Genomic DNA, 25,216 nt, shown 5'->3' on the forward strand with positions numbered 1-25,216 from the left:
TCTCACTTCCTTCTCATGTATCGTTTACACTGCCAAATGTCATATAAATTGCTAGACCATATAAAATGGCCTGATTTCATATTTGCTTACATAAATTTACATTAAAATGCAATATACTGTAAATGAAAAGCACCAAGTGTCTGATTGTCAGCTCATATTTGGACACACCAGATATTAATGCATTTTATTAGGCCACAATGCCTAAAAATCACAGCATGTTATAACATCCATCAACATGCAACTCATATAATCTCGTTAAAGAAATTGGTAGTCATGAAGGTTCAATAAGAACACTCAAATACACCATATTTAAATATGAGCAACAGTGTCCAGTGGCTAGAAATTTAGCCTGCACATACTGAGAAAGCAAGGACTAAAAAAAAAATAAATGCTAGTGCAACCGTTAATGTGAGAATTAGTGTAGCATGGTTACCAAAGCAGAATTTGCAACAACATAATACCAGAGTTTCTATGTATTTCTTTTGGCTTTACACATAGGTTTTTCTAATGCACCTCGGTCCACCCAATGTATGTTAGAGCCATTTCAGCTATCGATATCTCACAGTTCTCTCCCAAAACTAATATTTCATAATGCATGCAGGGAAAGGGGCCGTTTCCTCCCGCCCCCCGCCATGTGAAAGTTGATTTTAATGCAGGGTGCATTCAAACAAGCAATCCATGTTTAGGCATTCCCACAGAGAGATGACTCTACCATGTGAGCATCCATACACTGAACAGTTTTTTAATCAGTCAAGATTGGAAGACACTGGAGATTTACTTAAGGCTATTTAGGAGCAAAGTAACCTGAAATCTGTGCAACTGGCTTTCCTGAGCTTGGGGCATGTTTTTCATTGGAGACTAAAAACCAAAATATTAAGATGGCAAGAATCATCACAAAGTTGCACTTTTATTGTGCCATTATTCGGCACAAATAAAGCCATTATTTCATTGTAAATAATGTCCTGATCCTGAAATACTACGGAGAATACTGTGTGTTCTACTGAGCCTCAAGAGTTGAGCAAGGTGATATTTTCTGAATTACAGCCACATTTTGAGAGGTTATAATGCTGGAATTATAATTCAAGATTCACAAAGTGACAGAATTGGTACCAACTGCTTGAAATAATGGTTAATAAGAAAAACGAATGTATGAAGGGCATGAAGTTTTGCCCATGTTGCATTTTACTTCACAAAGCTGGCTGCAACTTAGCATTCTCACCCAAGCTGGGACACAATGAATACCGCTTACCAGCATTAGTGTGTGCACTTTCAAGATGTATGCATGCACACAAGCAGCACTGCAGTGGCCTGATTCCCAAATGCCATACAAACACATTAACACATTTCATCACACTACGATCAGCCATCAGCTCAGCTGTCAATAACTAGCCAGGTGGCAATCCAGCTATAAAGTGAATGTGAACCGTTAAAACAAAGCTTGTGCTATATTAAAGCATACAAATTGTTCAGATGCCAAATCAAAATTAAATTATGGATTTCACGTGTGCTGCTGTCAGAAATATCCAAATGGTATTTTTGTACCTGCCTGTCTGATGGTTCAACAATGTCTACAAGTGCTGCTCAGAAAGTTCTTCCCTTTAGAGTTTTGCTGCCACATTACATTATGTCACCAGAAACGCTTGAAGGTCCCTAGTCACACATTACCATTCAGCCGTATTGCATTCAAACATCTTAAGCAATACAGTGCACATATTACATGAATCTCTCTCTGGACATGTAGACTTGTATCTGCATAGAATAGAGAGAGCTTCAGGAATCACTTATGTTGGAAAAACTGAGAATCTTGCTCAGGCTACTATGCTGGGGTCATTGTGCAGGCATTTCAACTTTCTACACCAAATGTTGGAAGCATGCACAGCTCTCGAACTAGGATAGGTAGAGAAAGGAGACACACATAACAAGCCATGGTTTGGCAGCGTTATGCCTGAACCCAGCCTTCATGATGGCTGAAGGTGGCAAGCTTAGCTATTTCATGGGACAACCGCAGGAGCCGGAGCAGGAGCACCACCACCACACAAACTCATGGTTAGGGATGGCTGAGCAAGAGGATTAATATCAAATCCTGGCTCCACTCCTAATCCCTTAGAATGCTTACAAAGTTTATTATTACTGGGAGAATTTGCAGTGTGGGTGGGGTAAGAAGAATGTATAGAGGGTATTCACACATGCAGCCTAACCCAGGCTAGGGCAGCCCAGCCTGTATTAGGCTGCATGTGTGAAACGCCAGGAGCAAAGTCACTCCCAGCACTGCCCCTGAGCCAAGCCCCACTTTTAAACCCAGTGTTTAGCCGAGGTTAAGCAAACCTGTGGTTCACTTAACCTCAGCCAGCAATCATCTGGGCAATCGCTGCCAGGTCAAATGCCTCCCCCCTCCCCCCACACAGGCCTCTGCCATTCCTGGCAACAAGCCAGGTGTGGGGGGAGCGGGTGTGCCGAGTGTGATGGCTACTCTAACGAGAGCATCCGCCCCATTCGTGCCCTAGTGCACCCTGGGACGCAGGAGGGGGAAGTTCTCCTGCTCCCAGCCTTTCCCTTCACTGCACCACCACGCAGCATGACAAAGGGGAGGACGGCAGCCACATGTCTGCCAGGGAAGGCAGGAACCCAGCCTGCCTGCCCTCTCCAGCGAGGTCATATGAAAGACCCAATGCTTGTCGTTCGGATGTAGGCCTTTGATTTCAGAATTTTCATTGTTCAACTGCCTTCACAATAGTATAAAGACTGAGTAATACCTATTCTAGATATCTATTCTACCCCACATACCAATTACATAGCTGTCAATTCTTAGATATACTATATAAAATTAATTTTGAATGCAGAGCTCTCATCAAAACAAGGGACACCTGAAGGTTTAAGCAACTCCCAGTTCGTATTTCACTGTGGGATAGGTAGCCAAAGAAAAATAAGCCAATCGGGGTTTTTCATGTTGGGGAAAATGATAAAACAGTGCGATTTTCTGCCCATGTTACAAACAGGGCTTTTTTCCAGGATCACAGCTCAGAACAACTACAGATAGTTTCGATGATGTGGAGCAGGCCACAGAAGCAACCATGCTATTAATGACCTTGCCAAGAAGTTCTGGTTTTCCAAACTGACAACTTTCTCCTTCCTCACAGAAACTGGAATACTGTTTAACATTCCATGCTAGTTCAGCCAATCTGCGTCAGAGATTTGACTGCCATAAGCACAATACGATGTTGTGCCTCTTCCACATTTCTAACAAGCAACCATAGTCCTAAAGGAGCTAAAACAAAGTAAAGACAAACCCCTGCTAACTTGGCAAAGAGGCACCTTTTACCATGGTGATTCTCTTTATTTAGCAGGGGGAGAGTAACTGGCCCTATTGACCCCCAGCACAGTACTTCCAGTGACTGTTGCTGGTGTCTGTCTTATGTTTCTTTTAGATTGTGAGCCCCTTGGGGACAGGGTTCCATCTTATTTTTATTTATTATTTCTCTGTGTAAACCGCCCTGAGCCATTTTTGGAAGGGTGGTATAGAAATCCAATAACTAACTAACTAACTAAGAATTCCTGAGCAATCTCCATGTGTTCACATTGCATATTAAAAAAAAAATTGGGAGTAATATAAACATAGCCATTCAATATGTTATATTCATTCGATTTCAAAAAACATCACAATTCCAATTTCTTAGGAGCAACACTCAGACTAGATATCAAAAACCTGTCACCAGTCTGAAAGAGCACACCAAAGAATAGCCCAATGATCTGTTCAAGCCTCTCAGCTATTTCAGTCATACTTCTAGCTTTGCTACATTTGCTAAGCCAGCCTATGCATTACAGGGTGACAGTAAAAGGAAATTTCATAGGGCCTAGCATAATTTAGTGTAATACAAGCAATTCAGTAATAGAACTGGGGGGGAAACTCGATACAGATTTCCAGCACAGAGACTAAGCATCACAACAACCGCTGGAGATCTCATCATGATTTTAGTCCAACTGCAAAATGCTATTTTCAGGAAGCAAATTCCATGGCCATATGACATGAAGCAGATTCTTCTCTTGAAAGGGGACTGGCTTATATGCAAGGCCTTATCCAGCAACAAACATAATTGCAGCAAAGTGGTTGCTCACTATATATAGGCAGTCATTAAGATTGGTTGGAACTCTTACAAAAATGCTTAGTTATCTGGAGATAGGTTTTCCTCTGCCCCATGATAATCTAACCCTTACCCTTATCAAAAGCAGGGAGGAAATGGTGGGTTAACAGGTCAGTTAATGCTCACACACACCAATAAATACTCACATTTATTGGGTTTTATCATGCACTTTAAATCTATTCTACATTTTGAAGCATTTGTTGGTTCAAGCAAAATCAAATCATACTTCCTGATTACCTACAGATACCAGAATTTGCATACACAATCCTGCCACTTAAATTAGCTGGATGTACTACTTTTTGTGCTGGAATAAGATCTGTGAAAATTTAATATATTTTGGAAAGAGACAGTATATCAACGGTGATACACATTGCACTGCTCCCAAGACAACTTTAAATGACCTCTTTGATGCACACAAGGTATTAAAATAACTTACGAATTTTACATCAAACATGTACGCTAAAACAAAACCAAGCAAACGTTTTGGTGAGATACACCACAAATGCAGTGGCTGAGAACCAAAAGCAGATAATAGATAACACATGGGAGGGGGGGAGCAAACCTTCTGCCAAGGAGATATTAACTCTTTCAGTGACCAGTGTATCTCATGGCTTCTTTCATCTCATCCTTAACACTGACATGAACATAATTTCCATGATCCGCAACTCACACCGCCCAACTGTGTCTTGCTTGGGAACAGGAAATTCCCTGTTCTCAGCAGCCTGTGGGCAGATTCAGGAAGCAAATAGAATCTGAGCATGTGTGGATGCCATCTTGAGTGGTCAGCAAGAGCATGCTGACCACACAGGATGATGTCTGCACATGCTCAGATGCCATTTCCTTCCCAACTCTGCCCACAGGCCGCTGGGAACAGGGAACTTCTTGTTCCCAAGCAAGATGCAGTCGGGTGGTGTGCGTTTTCCAAACAGACAGCACAGGCTGCTTAATACAAACAGCATTATGCTGGGGTGGCAGTGGAGCAATGGGTGCGGGAGGAGGTAAGACCTGCCTTCCTGTTAAAGTGACCATTCTCTGCCCCCTCGATGTGCACAAAACACTTTGTGCACATCCCTAGAGTTTTAACACTCAGTAATTTAAAATGACATCATGCCCAAGAAAAGCAGAAGGCCTTTCTCAAATTCAAATTTACAGTGATTCAAGTTTACCATATATAGTAATTATTCAATAAAATGAAGGATTAAAGTTGAAATCCTACAAATTTTAAATTGTTCTCTTACTTCCCTTACTTTCCCAGGCACATTAATGAAACATTCTATTACATATCTTTATTTTCTGAAATTTTCCTAAAAGTATAATCTACACAAAATCACTTTGCCTGATCAATCAATGACGGCCTCAGCTACTAGTGGAAATATAGAATGCTGCCACTAAACATGGCCTAAATGAAATGTTTTAATGGACAATCAATCAACCATTAGAACACTTTGAAACCGGAGTGCTATTCAGGTATTCCGTAACCATGTACACTGTTACAATGCCAAAGGACATCCACCCGCTGTGCCAATGTGCTATGTAGCCCAACACCCTAAATTGACCCCAAGTGCAGAGATCTTCCCTGCAAACTAGGAATGCTAGCACTCCAAGATGCCAATCAGAGAGAATATCTCTCTCTGGGTACCATGTTGGTCTTTGAAAACCAAGACTGTACACATAGCTGATGAAGGGAGAGGGCTTTCAGTTTGCACTGTAAACATGTACAACGCCATCAGTTCAAGGGGCAGGACTTCAGTCAGTATTGTAACCATGTACACTGTATACCCAAATAGGTCTAGGGAAGGGTTTCTCAAACTTGGGTCCCCAGATGATGTTGGACTACAACTCCCATCATTCCCATCAGCCAAAGGCCATTATCATGTGAGTTTTAGTCCAACAATATCTGGGGACCCAGGCTGCAGAATCTCTGGGCTAGGGGAAACAGCCTTTCTGGGAAACGTCGTAAAACTCACCCCACCACCATCATGCTGCAGTCATATAAGAATGTCTTCGGTTTCAAGGTAACATCTTCCTTCTTCCATACCGCAGAAATATGGCCCCTCCTTTAAACTATAAACTATTTGATATTTCGTTGGATTGCGATCCACAAGTTGATAAACTGAAGTGACCGATTAAAGTCATTTCAAGATACTTATCTGCAAGTCACAAACTAACTGAATAGGAAGCACATCTATGAATCAACGGCTTTATTGCGATCACAGATCAGACAAAAGCCCAACAAATTATAAAACATTGAGATAGGAAATCTGTCATACAATACACCAACAAGGTAAACATTTTATGGTAAGATCTAAAGGCTAGAAATGAATTCTTGGCAGATCTTAACAGCAGCCACACAAGATTTAGCAACCTAGTGTGTGTAATAGAATATTTCCTGTCTGCAAATGGAGGTGCAACGTAAAATTCATCAGTCTGGCCGGGGTAATGTAACAAGGGAGTAATAAGACTACGTCGATTGTCATTATAAAAGAAATAATATAGCAAGATGTTGTGGACCGATTCAACCTCACCTGAACCAGGAAGCACTAAGATTCCCAGTGTTTGACATGTTTGTGTGCAGGTAGCATGCATCTTAAATACCCTGCCTCAAAATTTTCTAAATTTCTCTCAAAAGGAGGTATAAAAAAAGAACTGTTTCTTTACCAAACTGAACAGGAAAGCACCAATGAGAGTACAGAATACAGATGCTTTATAAGATAATGTGCCGTTTCAAACTTCTGGCACATCTGTACTGCACTTTAGGCACCAACATTTACTACTCTGATCAGCTCTTCAAACACACTCTTGGTGAACACTACACAGGCAAACACAAACTTTGAATTTAAATCAATCCTCGTCAAGCATGACACCAATATGCATGTTAGAACACTCAATCAAAAGAGAGCAAGGTGGTTGGAAAGCTCTTTAGCTCAAGATCACCACAGAACATTTAAGCCCATAAATAATTTATTTCAAACACACTGAGCTAGTGGGTAACATATTTCCACTGTACTTTTAGCACACAGTTCTAATCTCATACACATTAGCACCATCTATCTGTACACCACACACACACGGATTCACAGACAAGATGCATCCACAGAAATCTGAAGTTCCTCTTTTGAACAGCTTTTGTCCAATGAGCTGTACAAGAAGGTGTAGATGGGGTGCAGGCATTTTCCCATCCATTCATTGGCCAGACCCAGACCTGTTTAGCTTCAGCAAGGTTGCTCCTCACGTGCCTTTAGACCAGACCCTGGGAGCAGATAATGCATTTCCTAGTATATGCATGCCGCTGGGGTCAATTGTGGTGGAGCTCCCCATCAACAAATACATGGACTGAAATAGATACATGCATCTCAAATATTACTGGGTACACAAATACATAACAGGTATGAAAAATACAGCCTGTACACATTAACTTTTTTTTTAAAAATATCCTGCTCTGGAGCCCAGAGAGGTATAAATGGTTGTGCTTATCCTCACATCCACCCTGTGAGGTAGGCTGGGCTGAGGCACAAGTGACTGGTCCAGAGTCACCCAGTGAGTTTCATGGCTGAACAGAGATTTGAACTTGGGTTTCCCCAGTCATAGTTCAGCACTCTACTCCACTACACCACATTGGCTCTCTATAAGACAGATGAACTTCCTCGCCTGACTAAGCAAGATTTGAAAGTTTTCCTGGCAACTGTGAGGCAGATTTTATCCTGCTCAAGGGGCACTTGCATTATTTCAGGTGCTTTTGTATATGTAGATAGCCTGGCACACATTACTACTTCCCCACAAATGCTGTCTTATGCTCAAAAAACAGCATTATTTACATCTGTGTAAGAAAGCAAGCCGATTGGCAAAAGGATGCACTTTTATAAGTATTGCTATAGTAGCCAACATGCCTCTGTTCCACAGTGGATAAGAGATACTACCCTCTATATAGAAATACTTTCAGTAGCAAGACTTACGCAAGTTACTTGTTTGTGATGCATGTAAGATTCAAAACCCGTCTTGCAAGTCAATTCTCTCCCCCTTAGCCCAGGTATTTCATAATTCCATGGTAAATGGAGAAAGGCTACCCAACACAACTCTACATCTAAAATATTGGAAAGGTCTGTAGACCATTCATTCACAGCACTGAATGAAAGATCAATAGCAAATGCTGTACTGGGGTAACAAGAGGGAAGTAATCAGCCCACATCTTTGGATGAGAAAATGCACCATTTTGCAATTGAAAGCTTATTAGATTCAAGAAGATTGGATGGTAATGACTACATCAAACACAAGTCTTCATTATTAGAAGGAAGACAGAACACATTTTTAAAACCTCACATGAGTTTAGTCAATTAGAATGTGAAAATTGTTGGTGCTAAAAGTTAGAGGATTTCTGAAATAAGATGCCCAGAAACTAGTGCCAGCTGACACCTAGGACTGACAACACCAAACAAGATAAATCTACTAGTTTATACTGTACACACAGAAGTTTTCTGTGACCTACTGTTATGTAGGGTGAACACCATGCATCACGATGCAGTAATGGGTTGGTTCATTCTGGCCACAGTGGAAGACACATCTTTTCTTACTGAATCATGAATTCTCGGGTGCACTGCACAGAACTGAGAAATGATGTTCTCTCTTTTTTTATTGTTGCTCAACCATCTTTTTAGCAGCATTGGCGAACATCCAGACTGGCTCTCTGCCAATGCACCAGGGTTTTCCATTGTGCAAAGGGTTGAGTGCCTTTCCAAATAATCTGCCTGAGTGTTGAGGGGACCCTAAGGAAGATATTTAGAAACAAAGCAAGTTGCCTTATACTGAGTCAGACCATTGGTCCATCTAGCACAGTATTGTCTACAAAGGCTGGCAGTGACTTCTCCGAGGTTGCTTAGTTTCTGTAGTTGTTATGGGGGGCGGGGAGGAAGCTGCAGGGAGGTAACTGAAAATCACCCCTCACCTGTATCAACAGAGGGTTTCCTTGGATGTCAACTACTGTATAAAGTAGTTTTTTAATAAAAAGAAATCTAAACTTCATATATACCCTTAGGTTTCTAGACCACTTTGGCATATGCCAAACCAGGCTCTAGACCAAACCATTATGCCACAAAGATTTATTTATTTTTAAGGTGCTTCCAAATTTTTGATTGTTGGTTGCAACTGCAACACGCACACAAAAGCAGTTATTTGTATTGGTGAAGTATAGTCTGAACATTGGTCCATAAATATTAGCAAGGAAGTTATTTGTAATCTAGGAATACCTATATTAATTAGCACAGCAAGACTACCACCTTAAACTCATTGGTTTTTTCTTAACATTATCTAATTTCTAACTTTAAGTCATGCCACTTACAGCAGGAGAAGGTTGTAGTGTACTGTATATAAGATTCTTAGTATGCTGGTCAATGTCTACTAGAACTCTCTTATTAGGGCATAATTTAGAATGATGCTCAAAGTGGAGCATCTGTCCCACTGATTTCAACAGGAGCAAATTGAGCACATGCTTACTGAACCTTGACCACCTGAACATTGGAAGCTGCCTTACCCAGCATCAGGCTATTGGTCTATACAGATCAGTAATACACAGCGGGCAGCAGTTCTCCATCATGGTTTCAGAAAAGAATCTGTCCTGGGGTCAGTCTCAGAAATGTGCATGCAAAGCATATGATCAACACTGAGTTACAGTGCCATCCTAAGTTCCATCTATGGGACTTGTTTCGCAAAGCTAGCACATAATACAGGCTTGAGCTCTTTACAGAGAGCTCAAGTTGTTACTTAACACGACTTTTTCCTCAAAACCCCACTTGACAAGCTGTATTTTGCCTAAACTGCAAGTGTTTCAAATAAGGTACAAGAAAAATCAGAACTTAATGCCTCATTAAACAATGACTACCCAGGACCGACTTCTACAGGGCCCAGGAAGCCTTTTTAAAAGGACTATTTTATATGCCAACTGATTACATTAAATTCAGAATCTGATTAAGTTGTGAATCTGAAAGGAGCAAGCACAGATAATTTGATCAAACCTGAATTGTAGAGACTGCCGTCAACCTCAACAACAACTCAAGGGCAAGATTTTTGCATTTCCCCTGAGGAAAGTGCAAGCTTCCACAAAATCCAATATTCAAAACAGCAATACTTAGGCAGGGGAGGAAGAGAAGAGACATTTTAGACAATGTTCTCTCTGCAAAAACCACCACCACCACCACAGCTATTGCATACAATCTGCTAAATGTAGACAGCCCACAACCATGCACTCTCTTCTTCAATGAAATTTCTACCACAAAAAATCTCCTCAACATGCCAACAATACTTTCAAGAGATGCTTTCTTGAAAGCCTGCTCCTATTATGCAAGTCCTACTCAGACACTATACCTGGATGCAAGGGCCAGTGGCGGCAAGGCAAACAGAAGCCTGCCATGTTACCATCAGAGTCCCCTCGCTAACAGTCCCCGCATTCCAACATGCCACCTAGCCATGTCTTCCGGTTTTCTGTAAAGGCACACACTGAACGCATGGAGGCTCTGTACACCATTTAGAAACCTGACTCTTTCATGGTCCAAAATTGTATGGAGGAAGTCTACACATTGTTATTGCGAGGGGTGGCTGTTGTAAGCCACCCCTAGCAGCAGGGGCAGGGGAGAAGTACTTCTGGAGGGGCAGGATAGAAATATTTCTAAATAAACAAACGGCACTTGCCTCCAGGGTGGATTCGATTTAAATCACGATTTAAATCACTAGCAGGGTGGATAAAAATCAAAAAAATCCAATTTAAATTTTAAAAAATGGATTTTTTTAATTTAAATTGGATTTTTTTTATTTAAATCGGATTTTTTTTTAATCCACCCTGCTAGTGATTTAAATCATGATTTAAATCGTGATTTAAATCAGTTTGATTTAAATCAAATCCACCCTGCTTGCCTCTTTAGAACAACGTGGAGCATGTGGCTGTCCAGGAGCGCAGACTGACTGCTAGCTCTTTGGTCATCTCGTCAAATGTTTGCACATGGTGATGGGGATGACTAAGGAGGGTTCAAGTGCATCCAGTTCCAAAGTTGGACCTTTATACAAGCCAATTCATGTAAGGTCCACATATAACCTGGTTATCCCACACTGGGCATTCCGAATTATATTAGCAATAGCACTTACATTTATATACCGCTCTATAGCCGGAGCTCTCTAAGCGGTTTACAATGATTTAGCATATTGCCCCCAACATTCTGGGTACTCATTTTACCGACCTCGGAAGGATGGAAGGCTGAGTCAACCTTGAGCCCCTGGTCAAGATCGAACTTGACCAGGGGCTCATATTACCACTTCCACTACCCCCGAATGTGAGTTTATTTGATTTTAACTCATAGAAACATAGGAAGCTGCTTTGTACAGAGTCAGACCATTGGCCCATCTAGCTCAGTATTGTCTACACTGACAGTGGCTCTCCAAGGTTTCAGGCAGGAGACTTTCCCAACCCTACCTACCTAGAGATGCCAAGGACTGAACCAGGGGCGTAGCTAGGGGAGAGGAAGCCCATGTTCGCCCCCTCCCCAGCAGCTCCTCGGAGTGAGGGAGAGAATGAAGAAAATAGGGAGGAGTGGAGCTGGGGGGCCCAGGTTCTTTGAACCCAACCACTCAATTATAGCTATACCCCTGGATTGAACCTGGGATCTTCTGCATGCAAAGCAGATGCTCTACCACAGAGCTATGGCCCCACCCCCTAACAATAGACAGTTTTCACAAGTAGTCACCCATCCAAATGCAATCTAAGGCAAAGCCTGCTTAAAGGGGAGGGGCTCCATACTCATAAGTGCAAGATTGGCTCTCCATTCCCTCCACTCACCTAGTATTTTCATGTCTAATTCTACTTGTAAACCACTAGCTCTTGTTGTAAACCGCCCAGAGACATAAGTTTTGGGTGGTATAAAATATGTAAAATAAAAAATAAAAATAAATAAACTCTGTTTCTAATTAGTCCTCCTGGTAAGCCGTTACCTCTAGCAAGGCAGTCATCCTTGTGCATTTCCTTCTCTAATGTATTCATGCCCTTCTCCCCACCTCTGAAGAGTCAAGAAACTGTTCTTGATCAGGAATATTCGTGGACAGGCTCCCAAAAGGAAAGGCCATTTAATATCTATGCCAGCAACTATGCACTAAAGGAAAATGAAACAATTAAATGCACATGAGTATATCTACACTGAACAAAATCAGACCCAGCCAACACTGTATATAGAAGTGTGTATATCATTACTATACATGCACAGAAACAAGTGGCATTGAACAGCAGGAACAATTAGCAAAGCTCTTTAAAAAATTCTGCAACACTGAAGGAAATGTTCAGATAATCTTGTTGGGTTTGGAAGGGTGGCATCTGCCAGAAATGATTTCCCTGACTAGTTTATATGATCAATCAATCAATCAATCAATCATGTTTATTTACGGTCATAGACTAAAATTTAAAACATACATAATAATACACATGATATAGTAATAATATATACATAATATAATCAGGAACATGGACAACTAGTTTATATGTACATTAGTGGAGTAGTAATTATTAGCTTCCGGGACAACGAAAAATTGCTCCAAGGTTACCCTTGGGAACTAGTAAACTAGGATGTCTAGGTTCTCTTCTATCTTCTGCAAAATTGAAGAAGGGCAATATACTAAAATATAATCAAAACACATTCCAGGAAAATAAAAGCATTTCCCGCAAAGGGCACTTAATGTTTTTGCCAAGTGCTTTTGTCATCACCATCACTGATTTTGAGAAATATTTGTGCTTAAAAGGGAAAAATTCCACCATGTAACAGCCTTTCACTCTGTTGCCTCTCCCTCACACTGGAAGTACAAACATTCAACAGCTTTAAAACACCCTCTCTTTCTTTTTCAACCCAGATGGTCACAAATATTTTCTTCCTGAACTCTAATAAAAAAGATGTTCTGAAGAAATCTTGTAGGAACAGGTCACTTCCTTTAGTTAGGATCCTAGTGGATACTTTGAATGCTATTGTTGAAACTCAAGAAAGTTTCCCTAGTGGGGCAAATAGCAACTTCAGTGAAGGCAGTTTTCATTAGAGGTGTACACATACCGTTGGTTGTGGTTCGGTCCGAATTCAGACTGAACCATGGGTCCCCAAACAATTGTAGTTGAACCCACCAGCTGGGCCAATGAACCGGCTCGTGATCAAACCAGCCTGGTTTGCGGTTGGACCAATGCATGCGCATCCATAATTTTCGTCTATTTCTCTTACTAGGGAAAACCTATAAGGCCCCACAGGTTCAGGGAGACAATTTTCATCATGAAAACAGAACAGGGAAAGTTTAAGCTTTTCCCCAACACAGCAGCTCCAATCCAGATCCTGCCTCATCCCCCTGCAACTTTTATTGCCAAAACATAGAAAGGCCAAGGAGTCAATCACAGATCTCATCCATCTAGTTTGCGCAGAGCTGCAGCAAGACTAGAAATCCTTCTAAAGGTTGGAAGATGGGCAGAATACAAATACTGCAAGAGTGACTGCAAAAACTTTGTAGGCTCTGAGTTTATCTGGGGCATGGCACTTGAGGCCCAGTAGCCATCTTCAGATCAGAGAAATGGGCCAGCAAGTATAAACACCACATACTTCTCCCGGTTTGACCACATTTTAGACATACCAAGTCCCTTGCAGTGATTAGAAGATCCAGAGTTGACCTCAGTTCAGGAAGTGCCTAGACAGTGGATATGTACAATATCTGAACAGACTCCATAATTCAATCAGATGCCCCCCCCCCACACACACACATATTTCGCTTCCTCAAGGACACTGGGTACTTTCAATTTGCATTAATACTAAGGCAATGATGCTTTCCTTTTCCAGAAGCCCATAAAAGTAGCCGTAAATGCTCAAATTCTAGATTTTGGCAGTCCAAAAGCCTTTACAGCAAGACTTCAGTCCTTAACAGAGTGGCCAACTAGGGACTTTTAGAGAGGACATGCAACTATTTTGGTGACCAGACACTTGTTTCCTTTATGTGGTGGCGGTGGTAGAGGCAGTGAGAAGCTAGCAGTTAGCTAACTAATGTTACTCAATTAGCAGCTATCCCTGCTAACCGAATAAAAAGGCTTTTTAAAGTGGTGAATCTCTTCTATTTATCATGGGGAGAGCAAGTGGCCTTATCCAACTCCAGCACAGCATTCCTTCAGTGTTGGATGGTGGTGTTCCTTTGCGTTTCTTTTTAGATTGTGAGCCCTTAGGGGACAGGGAAGCATCTTGTTTCTCTTTCTATGAAACCACTGTGAAAGCTTCTATTGAAAAGCTGTACATAAGTGTTTGTAGTTGTAGAAAACAGCAAGCAGGTTGGAGACTGTAATGCACCACTGCTCCAGCATGCAAAGAGGCTGGCTCAGCAGCTAGCAGGATGCCCTGCCTCGAGCCAAGAGGTGAAGTTGCTGGCCTGGTTGGGGAGAGCAGGCTGGGTGACTTGAGGGGGAGGAGGAAAGACGACTGTGTGGTAAACCTAGCCAGGAGGTGAATTTACAATTAAGAAGCAGGAGCCTTGAGAACTCTGCACCTAGACAACAGCCTGAGCAGACAAACAGCTCACCCGGTCATCAGCTTCACAGTGATGAGCTGTATTTATTCTAAAATTATCCCATTTTTATCAAAATGTGGATATATAATACCAACATACATATGCACGTTTTATGCAAAATGGAGGCTTTTGGGGTGAAAAGTAGCCTCAATTTCCACTTTTTGTTGATAAAGACTTTTTTTACCACTTGGACCTGGCAACCCTTAGTCCTTAAGTTCACAATTCCATTTTGTAAAGGTGGAATTGCTGTACAGAAATGTTCAAGCTCAAATGTAAAAAAAAAAATCAAAAAAAAATCATAGTTTGCAATTTACACATGAGAAGTTAAACACTGTGCAAGAAGTGTGCCTTTGCGACTGTCTCCTTTACTATCAGCTCTGGTGCTAATAGCAGAGGCTAATAATTGAACTGTGGGCAACTTTTTCAATTTTAAGGCAAAACAGTGGAAATTGGATTTTGCATTTGAACGTTGCACATCTGAAGGTACTCTGAAACATTTTAATCAAGTCCTATGACAAAGGGAGATTCAGAAAGATTAAGAAGCTCTTATAAGAAGTACGGATCAGTGCCTGATGCTCATTTCCTTTGAAAAGCAAAAACTATCTTACCCCAGCAGTCAGGGAATACAAAAGCCTAGAGCTTTCTACCTACAAAAATCTAAGATGACTCGTTTCAAGTTTTGGCAATAGAAATTTTCCCTCTAGATCAGCCAGAGTAAGCTACAGCCTTTAGACTAAGCAAAGGAACCGTTCAAGCTAAGGGAAACAAAGGGTGAGAGAAGATTTTTTAACTTTAAAGAGACCATTTGGAAAAGAACATTTGGTCTTTCTTGCAGCTTCAGCGATAGTTGTACATTTCCTCTGTTTACCACTAACTTCCCTGGAGTGCTACTTATTGAACTAAGGCAGAACAGCATGTAAAGGAAGCTAACTGAACCACGCTGGTTTGGGAATGGAAGGAATGATGGTATGCTAATTGAAGCACAACATTTCTTTCCCCATTGGTGCTCTCCACTCCTCAATAGAAGCCTACAAGGAATGCAGCAACAAGAAATATAAGCATGTGGAAATGCATCTTTGCAGAGAGACATTTTAGCTTGTTACTGTTGTATGTTACAGGGAAGATACACGGTTTATTCTCATGTGCAGCTGGACACATTTTGTATAGTGGGAAATATCTCTGTGCAGTACAGTTGGGAATATAGAGGTTTAATAAGGAACAGAGCTGTAGAAACAGAGGAGAAAAAAGTCTGTGTCCTCAACTATAGTTTGGGAAAGAAGACAATCTCATCCTTTCTTTGCAAGGCACCTCCATTGTTTTTTCCTTCTCTTATTTTCCTATCCTTCCTTCCTTCCCTTCTCCCTCTCTGTCTTTTTAAAGTTATCTATTCATTTTTCCTTCCCTTTTTTATGCTTTTTCTTCTTTTTCAATTAGAAAACATTTGGGAGGTGCTCATAGATGGGGGCGGGGCTGGCTGGCTGGCTACACCAGCCTCTTTTGCAACTGGGGAGGAAGCTTAGAATAAACCCCAGCAAGAAGTGGTAAAGCCTAACACACCACATATTCATAAAGACTGAGGTCCAGTCTAGATAGATCACATGATAAAACTGTACCTCTTCCCCATCTGCAGCCTCAAATATGTGATGGGATGCTTTTCATGTAAAAAAAACTAGCATGAAAAGGTTAAGCCTTTCACCAACATGTTACAGGTTGAGTATCCCTTATTCGGACATCCAAAATCCAGAATGCTCCAAAATTCGGACACCACGCCGTAACAAAGACAAAAAACAAAATGCCTCAGCTCACTCACTCGCAGACTCCCCATTTTGCTGCTTTTAAACATGCAGTCAAAACTTACTTATTAACTTACTTATTTCAGAAGGCTGCGCACATCTCATCCCTCCATTGCCCACTCGGGATATTTCTCCCCTGGTTCCGTTGTCCCAAGCCCACTCCCTGCCGTCAAGTCGGTGACGACTCCTGGCGACCACAGAGCCCTGTGGTTGTCTTTGGTGGAATACAGGAGGTGTTTACCATTGCCTCCTCCCACTTAGTATGAGATCATGCCTTTCAGCATCTTCCTATATCGCTGCTGCCCAACAGAGGTGTTTCCCATCATCTGGGAAACATACCAGCAGGGATTTGAACTGGCAACCTCTGGCTTACTAGTCAAGTCATTCCCCCAACACCCCCCTAATATAGGCAATAATAAATTGGCACCAGTACTCAGCATAACCAAGCAGTCTTTACCATTTTCCACACATGGCAATAGTAAAGTTTGGACTTGTTTAAGCAACTGTCTGCAGATAAAGTTTTAATGTGGTGCAGTTGGAACACACTGCAACATGAAGCAAGAAGCCTGACCTAATTCAAGTCAGATTTTCCCTCACTTAGTATTTCAAAGCAAGCACTGTTCTGAATACCCTGAATATTTACATTTTTTATGACATTACAAGTTTGAGGGTCTAGGCTTCCAAGCCCCAGTCACCAAACAATGTTGAAAGTTTGTTCAGATCCCAGCTTTAGGGTTGCCATAACCCATGACCCCAAACCCATATCACCTCATTTTCTAAGATGCACAGAATACACAAACACTGCCCCCTAGTACTAAAGCCCTATCTGGACTCCCATGGCTGCTTTCATCTTTTGGTTGAAGGACAAGTGGGAAAGCAAGTAATCTAATAATGGATTCCTAGTTTCAGAAGAGCTGGTGGAAAGGAACAAATGAGGTAGCAGCTTGAGAAATGTGATGGAGGCAGAACCATCTCTCAGTGGTAGGGTGTTTGCTTTTCATGCAGGAAGTCCTAGGTTCATTGCCCAGCACTGCCAAGTATGGCTGGGAGAGACTCCTGCCTGAAACCTTTTACTATGTGGAAGAGTTACTTTGATTCCCCACAAGTTACTTTCTGAAGATAAAAAAAAGGAGTCTTCTGGCACCTTAAAGACTAAAGTTATTGTAGCATATGCTTTTGTGGACTGCACTCTACTTCATTAGACAGAAGAAAAGCTGGAGGACCAATACCTCATCTAAATTTGGAGGGGAAGGAATACACCTTTGAAGGGGAGATATGGGTTAAGCAGCATGTCAGGGGAAGAACTCCTCAAATGCTTGGCAGGTGATCTGCACCCCTCTGTCAGAACTCCTTGTCGCAAAAGATTCTGCTCCACACTGCTTCTGTTGGCAATTCCTCATGTTGCAGCATTCATCCAACCTCCAGGCCCTCCACTGATCCTGCCCAGGGATGCTTGCCATTGATCTCCCGGCAGACAGGGAGAATATAAGAGGCTTCCTGTCTAGAACAGACTTGTCTCAGTGTCAAGGGTCCTTGGTCTGGTTCACATCTCCGTGCTGTATCTCCTGACTCCCTGGAATGATCTCTGGCCTGTTCCTGACTCCGGCTTAGACTTCTGGTTCTTGTTTTGACCCTCTAACCTCACAGACGCTCATGGTCCTCAGCTCCCTGATTCCTGACAGATCTACTCGACTCATCCCCGGGTGTGTCCTCAACTCCCAATTTCTGCCTCAGCCTTGCAATCCCAGTTTGCCTGGCTGGATGATTCCAGACTCTTCCAGTCCTGGCTTCTGAACTCATGTTCTCGGGCACCATTGCCCATGGCTCAGCGTCTCTGACACCCACTCATCAGGCACTTGAAATATTACAGGAGAGAGAGTGTACACATATGTATATGCCCAGAGAGGAAGTAACCATGCCTAAAGATCAAGAAATATATTCAAGAAGAGGGGGAAATGGGAGTGCACCACCTAGCCATGCCCATCTTCCACAGCCACATCTCCAGCTCTTCCTATTTTCAGCACTCATGTGCAGAGACAATGATGAACCTGTTGAACAGTAGCTGCATTCAAGATCATGGTGTGGGGGAGAGAATTCTCCCCGATTCCAGCTGTTGCTTCTATGTGTGTGAATGTGGGGAGAGACATGGGTATGCATGAGCACTATTAGCTAATGCAATCTGACCGTCCTTCCACATGTTCAGGCTGAATGTCTGAAGAGGGCTATGCTATGTTCATTAACACATACAGTAAGCACACAAACCACAGCTCCTATTCAAGTTCAAACACATGGGCTCAGACCTGTGAACACTGGCTATGAAATACAAGAGATGCATATTATCTCCACCACCCAAGCCTACCTTACTTTACACCCACCTCAAAGAGTACTCCAAACCCACCCACCACTGGCCACATTGTTTCCTGGAACTGAACTACAATTAAAGGGTAATTTAACCTGTGCATAATGCCTTAAAGTAGCATACAGGAACATGTCTATGCAGTTACTCCTTCTTGTATGAGATGTATGCACTAACGAGACATCTCTCACGACGAAAAAGTAAAATTCTACGCACATCACATCCAAAGAAAGACTATTCTTTATATCAACTGCTCAACTTCCCTATTTGCTTTCAACCTAGTATTGTACTGTTTTCCCTCCCCCATTTATCATTTTTCTATTCCTTTTTCTGCACATTGCACTAAAATTTGTCTTTTCTGTTCGCTGCAGATCCCTTTGCACTGATCTGATTCCTCCCCCCGCCCTCCTCTCTCGGTTTGCTGACCCAATCTCTACACAGCCAACCCGGTGCACGGGGGCAGAAGAACGACCTCCTTTTCACCGATGAAGCATTGTTCAAGTGTAAAAATCAATAGCCTGCTGTATAAAGCACAGAAATAGCAAGAAAAGAGTTGCTTGCCGCCCATCTTTCCTGCCACTGGAGAGGTGAGAGATCAAATATTCTCCCCATCACATCATCCAGTCTACTGCAAGGCCCTGCGATGTTATTTTAAAAACAAAGCAAAGTCAACCTGAACTGGTGCAGAGGAAATTAGGTTGTACACTGGAGTTCAGGAAGAGAAATTGATTAAATATACAGGACTCTCCAAGACAGCTCAATAAATTGTTTAAATATATACGATTCCATTCCAGGACTGCTCCTGCATCACTATGCATAGCTTTTAAAAAACCAACCAACTTCCTATTCAGTGTTCTGCCAGCGTTATGGATGAGATGTAGAACAATGAGTAGGAAAGAGAAAGACCTGAAGAAATAGATGCATTACGCCTTCCCCTGCCCTCTAATGCACACCCTATTCAAGACAGCGACACTCTAGTGTGGAGATCCCACTCTGACATCGCCCATTAGCAAGAGGGCTATGCATGTAAACAATCCAGTCTTGGCATTTCAGTGGAATGGTTTATCAGGGCTTGGCACCAAGCGTGTGAGCGGATTTGTGCCTTACTGAAGCCCTGTTTCAGACCATCGACCGCAACACAGCTCAAAGTCACTTGCAGCATGACCCACTCCACTGGTGAAGCCAGAGAGCATGAGGCTGCTGATCTTAAATGCCATATATGGCTAGAGCTCATTTCATTCAAGTTAAAACCAGCAGCCAGTCCAAAATATAATACTCGCTTTTATGTAAAGTTTTTGTACTTTGTGTTTTGCTGGTCGAATGACCGTAACAATAAAGATTTGAAAATATAATACCATGATGGCGCAAGAGATGATGGAGTGCAGTAGCCAGGGGAAGTGTGGACGGCAAACCAGTTCTATTCTATCCTCAGCCATGGAATTTCTAGGCCACTTTTGGAGGAAATATCCTCTCTGTTTTAATTCCAGAAGAGCTCCAGCCCACTCTTCCTTCCTGACAGAATCCAGCCGTGTGTCACAGCATTCCTGTTTGCCCCAGCCTGACTTGAATGGCACACAAGGCATGGGTGGGCTCAGCTATTGGCTCAGGGGCCTGAGAGGCAAGGCTAAGCTGGCCATAGCAGTTTGTTTGGGAGGAGTGACCCCTGCCCGCTCCACCCTGGGAGCAAGGTGGCTCTGGCTGGCAGCCCCTTTGCCGGCCTGGGTAGGAAATCCAATTGGCTAATGGTGGGGAGGTCTCTTTTGCCTATCTCACACTGCTATCCCTAGTTAGCTAGGCTTCTGGTCACAACAGCAGGTATAGTGTGGAATAAAATGTGTAGTGTAGAGTTGGTGAGCACTTCAAGGCATGGGTTTGGTATGAAGAGGAGTCCCTGCCAGTCCCTAGATGCTTTATGGCTCAGGGAGGACTGGCTTGGGCTTCCTCTGTTCTGCTGAGGCATCACCAATATTAAAGGCTTCATGGCTTTGCGGGGGTGATGCTTTATGCAGACCTCTTGACCTCAGGTCGGTCCTGTGGGCTGGTCTTGTGGTAGCAAGCATGACTTGTTCCTTTTGCTAAGCAGGATCCATCCTGGTTGCATATGAACGGGAGACTACACGTGTGAGCACTGCAAGGTATTCCCTTTGGAGGCCGCTCTGGGGAGAGCATCTGTGTGCTTGCATGCAGACGCTTCCAAGTTCCCTCCCTGGCATCTCCAGATGTGTAGTGTAGAGTTGGTGAGCACTTCAAGGCGAGGAGGAGAGGAGAGCTGGTCTTGTGGTAGCAAGCATGACTTGTCCCCATAGCTAAGCAGGGTCTGCCCTGGTAGCATCTGAATGGGAGACTTGATGTGTGAGCACTGCAAGATGTTCCCCTAAGGGGATGAAGCCGCTCTGGGAAGAGCAGAAGGTTTCAAGTTCCCTCCCTGGCTTCTCCAAGATAGGGCTAAGAGAGATTCCTGCCTGCAACCCTGGAGGAGCCACTGCCAGTCTGTGTAGACAATACTGAGCTAGATGGACCAATGATCTGACTCTGTATACGGCAGCTTCCTATGTAAGACGGGCAGCACCAGCCAAAGGGCCGATGCTGTCTGGAGCCAAGGTGTGTTGCACTATGCATTTTTAGGTGGGATTCACACCGTGGGTAGCGAGTCTCTACCTACCACACTGTAGAAGATGACGAGCCAATCCACTTTCAGTTGATTTTTTCTGATGGTTGTGGTCTGTTTAACTCCATATCTGACAATTTTTAAAAAGCAGTTGAAAACCCACCTCTTCACCCAAGCTTTTTCAGCTTTTTAAATTGTTAGGTTTTAATCTGTGGTTGGTTTTTAAATTGTTTTAAGTTTTTGTATATGCTTTTAACTTGTTTTATGTTATTGTTAACCACCCAGAGATGAAAGTTTGGGGCGGTGTACAAATTTGATAGATAAATAAATAAAATATCTTGCCTTGTGTCTTCACTGGGCTTGGTACAAGAAGCTTTATCCCCCAAGTGACTGTTTAATGAGTCAAATGAGATTTCAAAACTTTTTGAAAGTCTGTTTAGCACCAAAGACAAACAAGTAAAGGGTTAAAAGTAGTACAATCACACTAGTTCCCTATCTTTATAATTTTATTTTATTTAGTGTAGTTATATACTGCCAAAACATATGTCTCAAGGCAGTTTACACAGAGTGAACCCACAAACACTCCAAAAATTAAAACAATCAAAACCATTAACACATGTTAAAAAAACTGCTCAAGATTTTTAACTGAAAGCCTGGTTAAGGCTCTAAAGGTTTTTCTAAAAGCTGCCTGGGATGTTGGAGCTCTTATTCCAGAAGGTAGGCTTGTGCAGGAAATTGCTTCAGCACCAGCAGGGGTAGTCCTTTAAGGGCGGGGGAGGGTGCACTCACCCTTCCCGCTGCATTTCCCCCGCTGGCGCTCCGTTATTTTTAAGCCCCTCGGGGCGGCAGCGTTCCTCCCTGCCGCCCCGTTGTCATAATCAGCCGGAAGTGGCCAGAAGTAGCAAGTGCACGTGTGCCCGTCACGTGCACATGCATGGCGGACACGTGTATAGCAGACAGAGTTCCTCCCTGCCACCCCAAGGGGCTTAAAAATAACGGAGCGCCGGCAGGGGAAATGCAGCAGGAGGGGTGAGTGCACCCTCCCCCACCCTTAAAGGACTACCCTGGCCGGTGCTAAAGTGCCAAAACGGCCCCCGGAGCCAAAACGTTTTGGAGGCCTTCAGAATGGCCTCCGAAACGTTTCAGGCACAAGCCTACCAGAAGGGAGTGTGTCCCAAAGCCTCCAGAGAAGCCCAACCCTAAGCCACGACAACAAGCAAGTGGCACAAAGGTGGACCTCCCTAAACTATCTTAATAAAATTGTTTAAAATTATTTTAGTAGATCACACAGATTTCCAAGAGGCCAACCTGGTTACCTGCTTACAGGCTTGCATGAGATCCTCAATCTAGGTAGATAGTTAGCAGAAAGAACCACAAACGCACAGTCCTCTTCCTTTTATATCTAGGTTGTTTATTTCTAAACTTCGGGGACTTCCCACCAACTTACTGTCCTTCCTCCCCCTTTCTACTAACTTTTTCTGGACAAGGGTCCTTTGAGAATACACAGTTTCAAAACCAATAGTCTTAATTTCCCCTTTTTATTGTCCTTGACAGTCCTTTGCCTCTCTCTCAATCTGTGGTCAGCCCATCCATTCTACAAACTTAGGTATTTCTTATTTTTCTGCTTAGTGCAAACATTTACAAGCAACCTACTAAAGTCTTCTTGACCAAACTAATGCCGAGGCCTAACCAATGTACTATAGACTGATTCCCCCAAAACTACCCTTATAGCATTTCTTTTCATATTACCTCAGTCACTCTTATTTTGTCCTTACCCGAGACCCTCCCCACATCCACTCCAACATAGGGACAATACTGGCCTACCTTACAAGGTTAAGAAACTAAAGTACGGAATGTTCCAATACATACCCTTTGAAGACTCCAAAGTGTTGCTATTACTATTATTTATATACTGCTTTTCAAACAACCAAAGTTCTCAAAGCAGTTTTTATAGAAAAAGAAGAAGATGGTTCCCCCCTCTCAAAGGGCTCACAGTCTGAAAAGAACCACAAGATAGATATCAGCAACAGCCACTGAAGGGATCCTGTACTGTGGTTGGATAAAGCCAATTGCTCTCCCACTGCAAATTACAAAGAGAATCACCACTTTGAAAGATGCCTCTTTCCCCAGTTCGTAGGGGCTCTTGTACTTTACAAGTACCCATTTTCTTAATATTTTATACACACACACACGTGTGTGTTAGATCCAAAGAAGTGCTCCCATATGCAGAAGTGTCCTCCACTCACAGAAATCTGTTCCCTAACCCTGGCTCCTGAGGGGTGCTGGGACAGGGACAGGACACATTGCCAAGGCAGAGCACATGACTATGCATGCCCAACTGGTGGCAGACAGGGCTGCAGTTATGTATGCCAACCCCACCCACTGCCTGCTTTGGGGATGGCGACGGGGCAAGTCCTCCCTCCAAGCAGATAACTACATGGCTGTGATGATGCTACAGCAGGCTTTGGCAGTGGCTGCTCTCAAGTCTCTGAGCTTGGCTGGTTTGTCCTTCAGTGGGAAGCTCTGGTCACCACAGGGACTGCCTCCTCTGCAGGGGTGGGACAAGCCACACTCCAGTTCCATCTATGATTTTCTGATGCAAATGTGTTATGCACTTTCAAGCAAGTGTGGCCATAGATTAACTCATTCCTCATGACCTTAGGGTCCAGGATAAAGGCCTCTTTACACCTTACATTACATGCTGCATTAGGAAAGTTGACCTGAATTCAAAGGTGCTTTTCTGCTTGTGCAAAGGCATCTGCAAGATTCTTGGCCTATGAAAATTGCTATAGAAGCTACCCACCTTAGCTTGCATTAATTCCCAGTTGTGTCTCAAGGATTTGTGGAACTGCAATAGCAACTACTTTCCACACAATTTTTTAGATCCACCTCATTATTAACAACCTATATAAATCAGTACTTTTAGTGTTTCTATGCTTTACAGCACTTTTTGAGAATTCAAGGACGTTAACTATCATTAATGTTTTCCCTTCCATCTTATCTTCCAATTCAGTCACTAGACAGAAAGTTATCCCTGCAATGACAACTAATTTTTCAAAGCACTTACTTACACAATTAATACTCACAGTTCAAGCAAGACATGCCTATGGAGCCACCCAACATGTGCTTTCTTTTTAAAATGATAAAAGGTTTTCAAACCTTAAATCTGCAGATTTTATTGCTTTCACATCTCAGATGCAGTCTGAGACAAGTCATTCAAAGTGCTTAATGTTTTCTTCCTCTATTATACAGATTTAAGCAACATCAACATCCTGTCAATTTTGTTATAAACAATATAATCTCCAGAAAGCAGGAACAATAGCAGCAACAAAAAAGCCAGATTTATAATGCAATTAAGATAATTGTACGATGCAGGTTTATTTGTAGAACGTATGGGCCATGTTTTTAATGAAAAAGTTACAGCCAGTGCTTATGCTTGGGTGTCATTTCTGGTACTTTCTGGGAGATTATACACACAGACCCATGAACTCAGCAAGCAGAAGACTCACTGACTTTATTAGCTTTATTTCCAGACTGCTATATTGTGTTTCCTTAGATTTCCAATTCACATCAACCTTGTCCATGTGTTTCCACTTCTCAACACTTTCAAAGTATAGAAACTCAAGATTGAAAATCCTGAAGTGGCTAAGAGCCAAGATTGCCTTGTCTAAACCAATTCTTCTGGTGCTAAAAAAAATCTGGTCTTTGGCATTATGCACCTACTGTCACTCATTTCACTGGTGCCATTGGAAACATCAGAAGACATGAGAGT

The 25,216-nt window shown here is 42.6% G+C and overlaps 1 protein-coding gene across 2 annotated transcripts in view; it reads right to left on the reverse strand.

Moving 5' to 3' along the window:
* The window catches only part of CDK14 (cyclin dependent kinase 14), a 417,778-nt gene that overhangs the window by 376,461 nt on the left and 16,101 nt on the right, over positions 1 to 25,216 (reverse strand). The window lies entirely within an intron of this gene.

The sequence above is a fragment of the Hemicordylus capensis genome, chromosome 6 (assembly GCF_027244095.1).
Source record: "Hemicordylus capensis ecotype Gifberg chromosome 6, rHemCap1.1.pri, whole genome shotgun sequence".
Classification (NCBI taxonomy): domain Eukaryota; kingdom Metazoa; phylum Chordata; class Lepidosauria; order Squamata; family Cordylidae; genus Hemicordylus; species Hemicordylus capensis.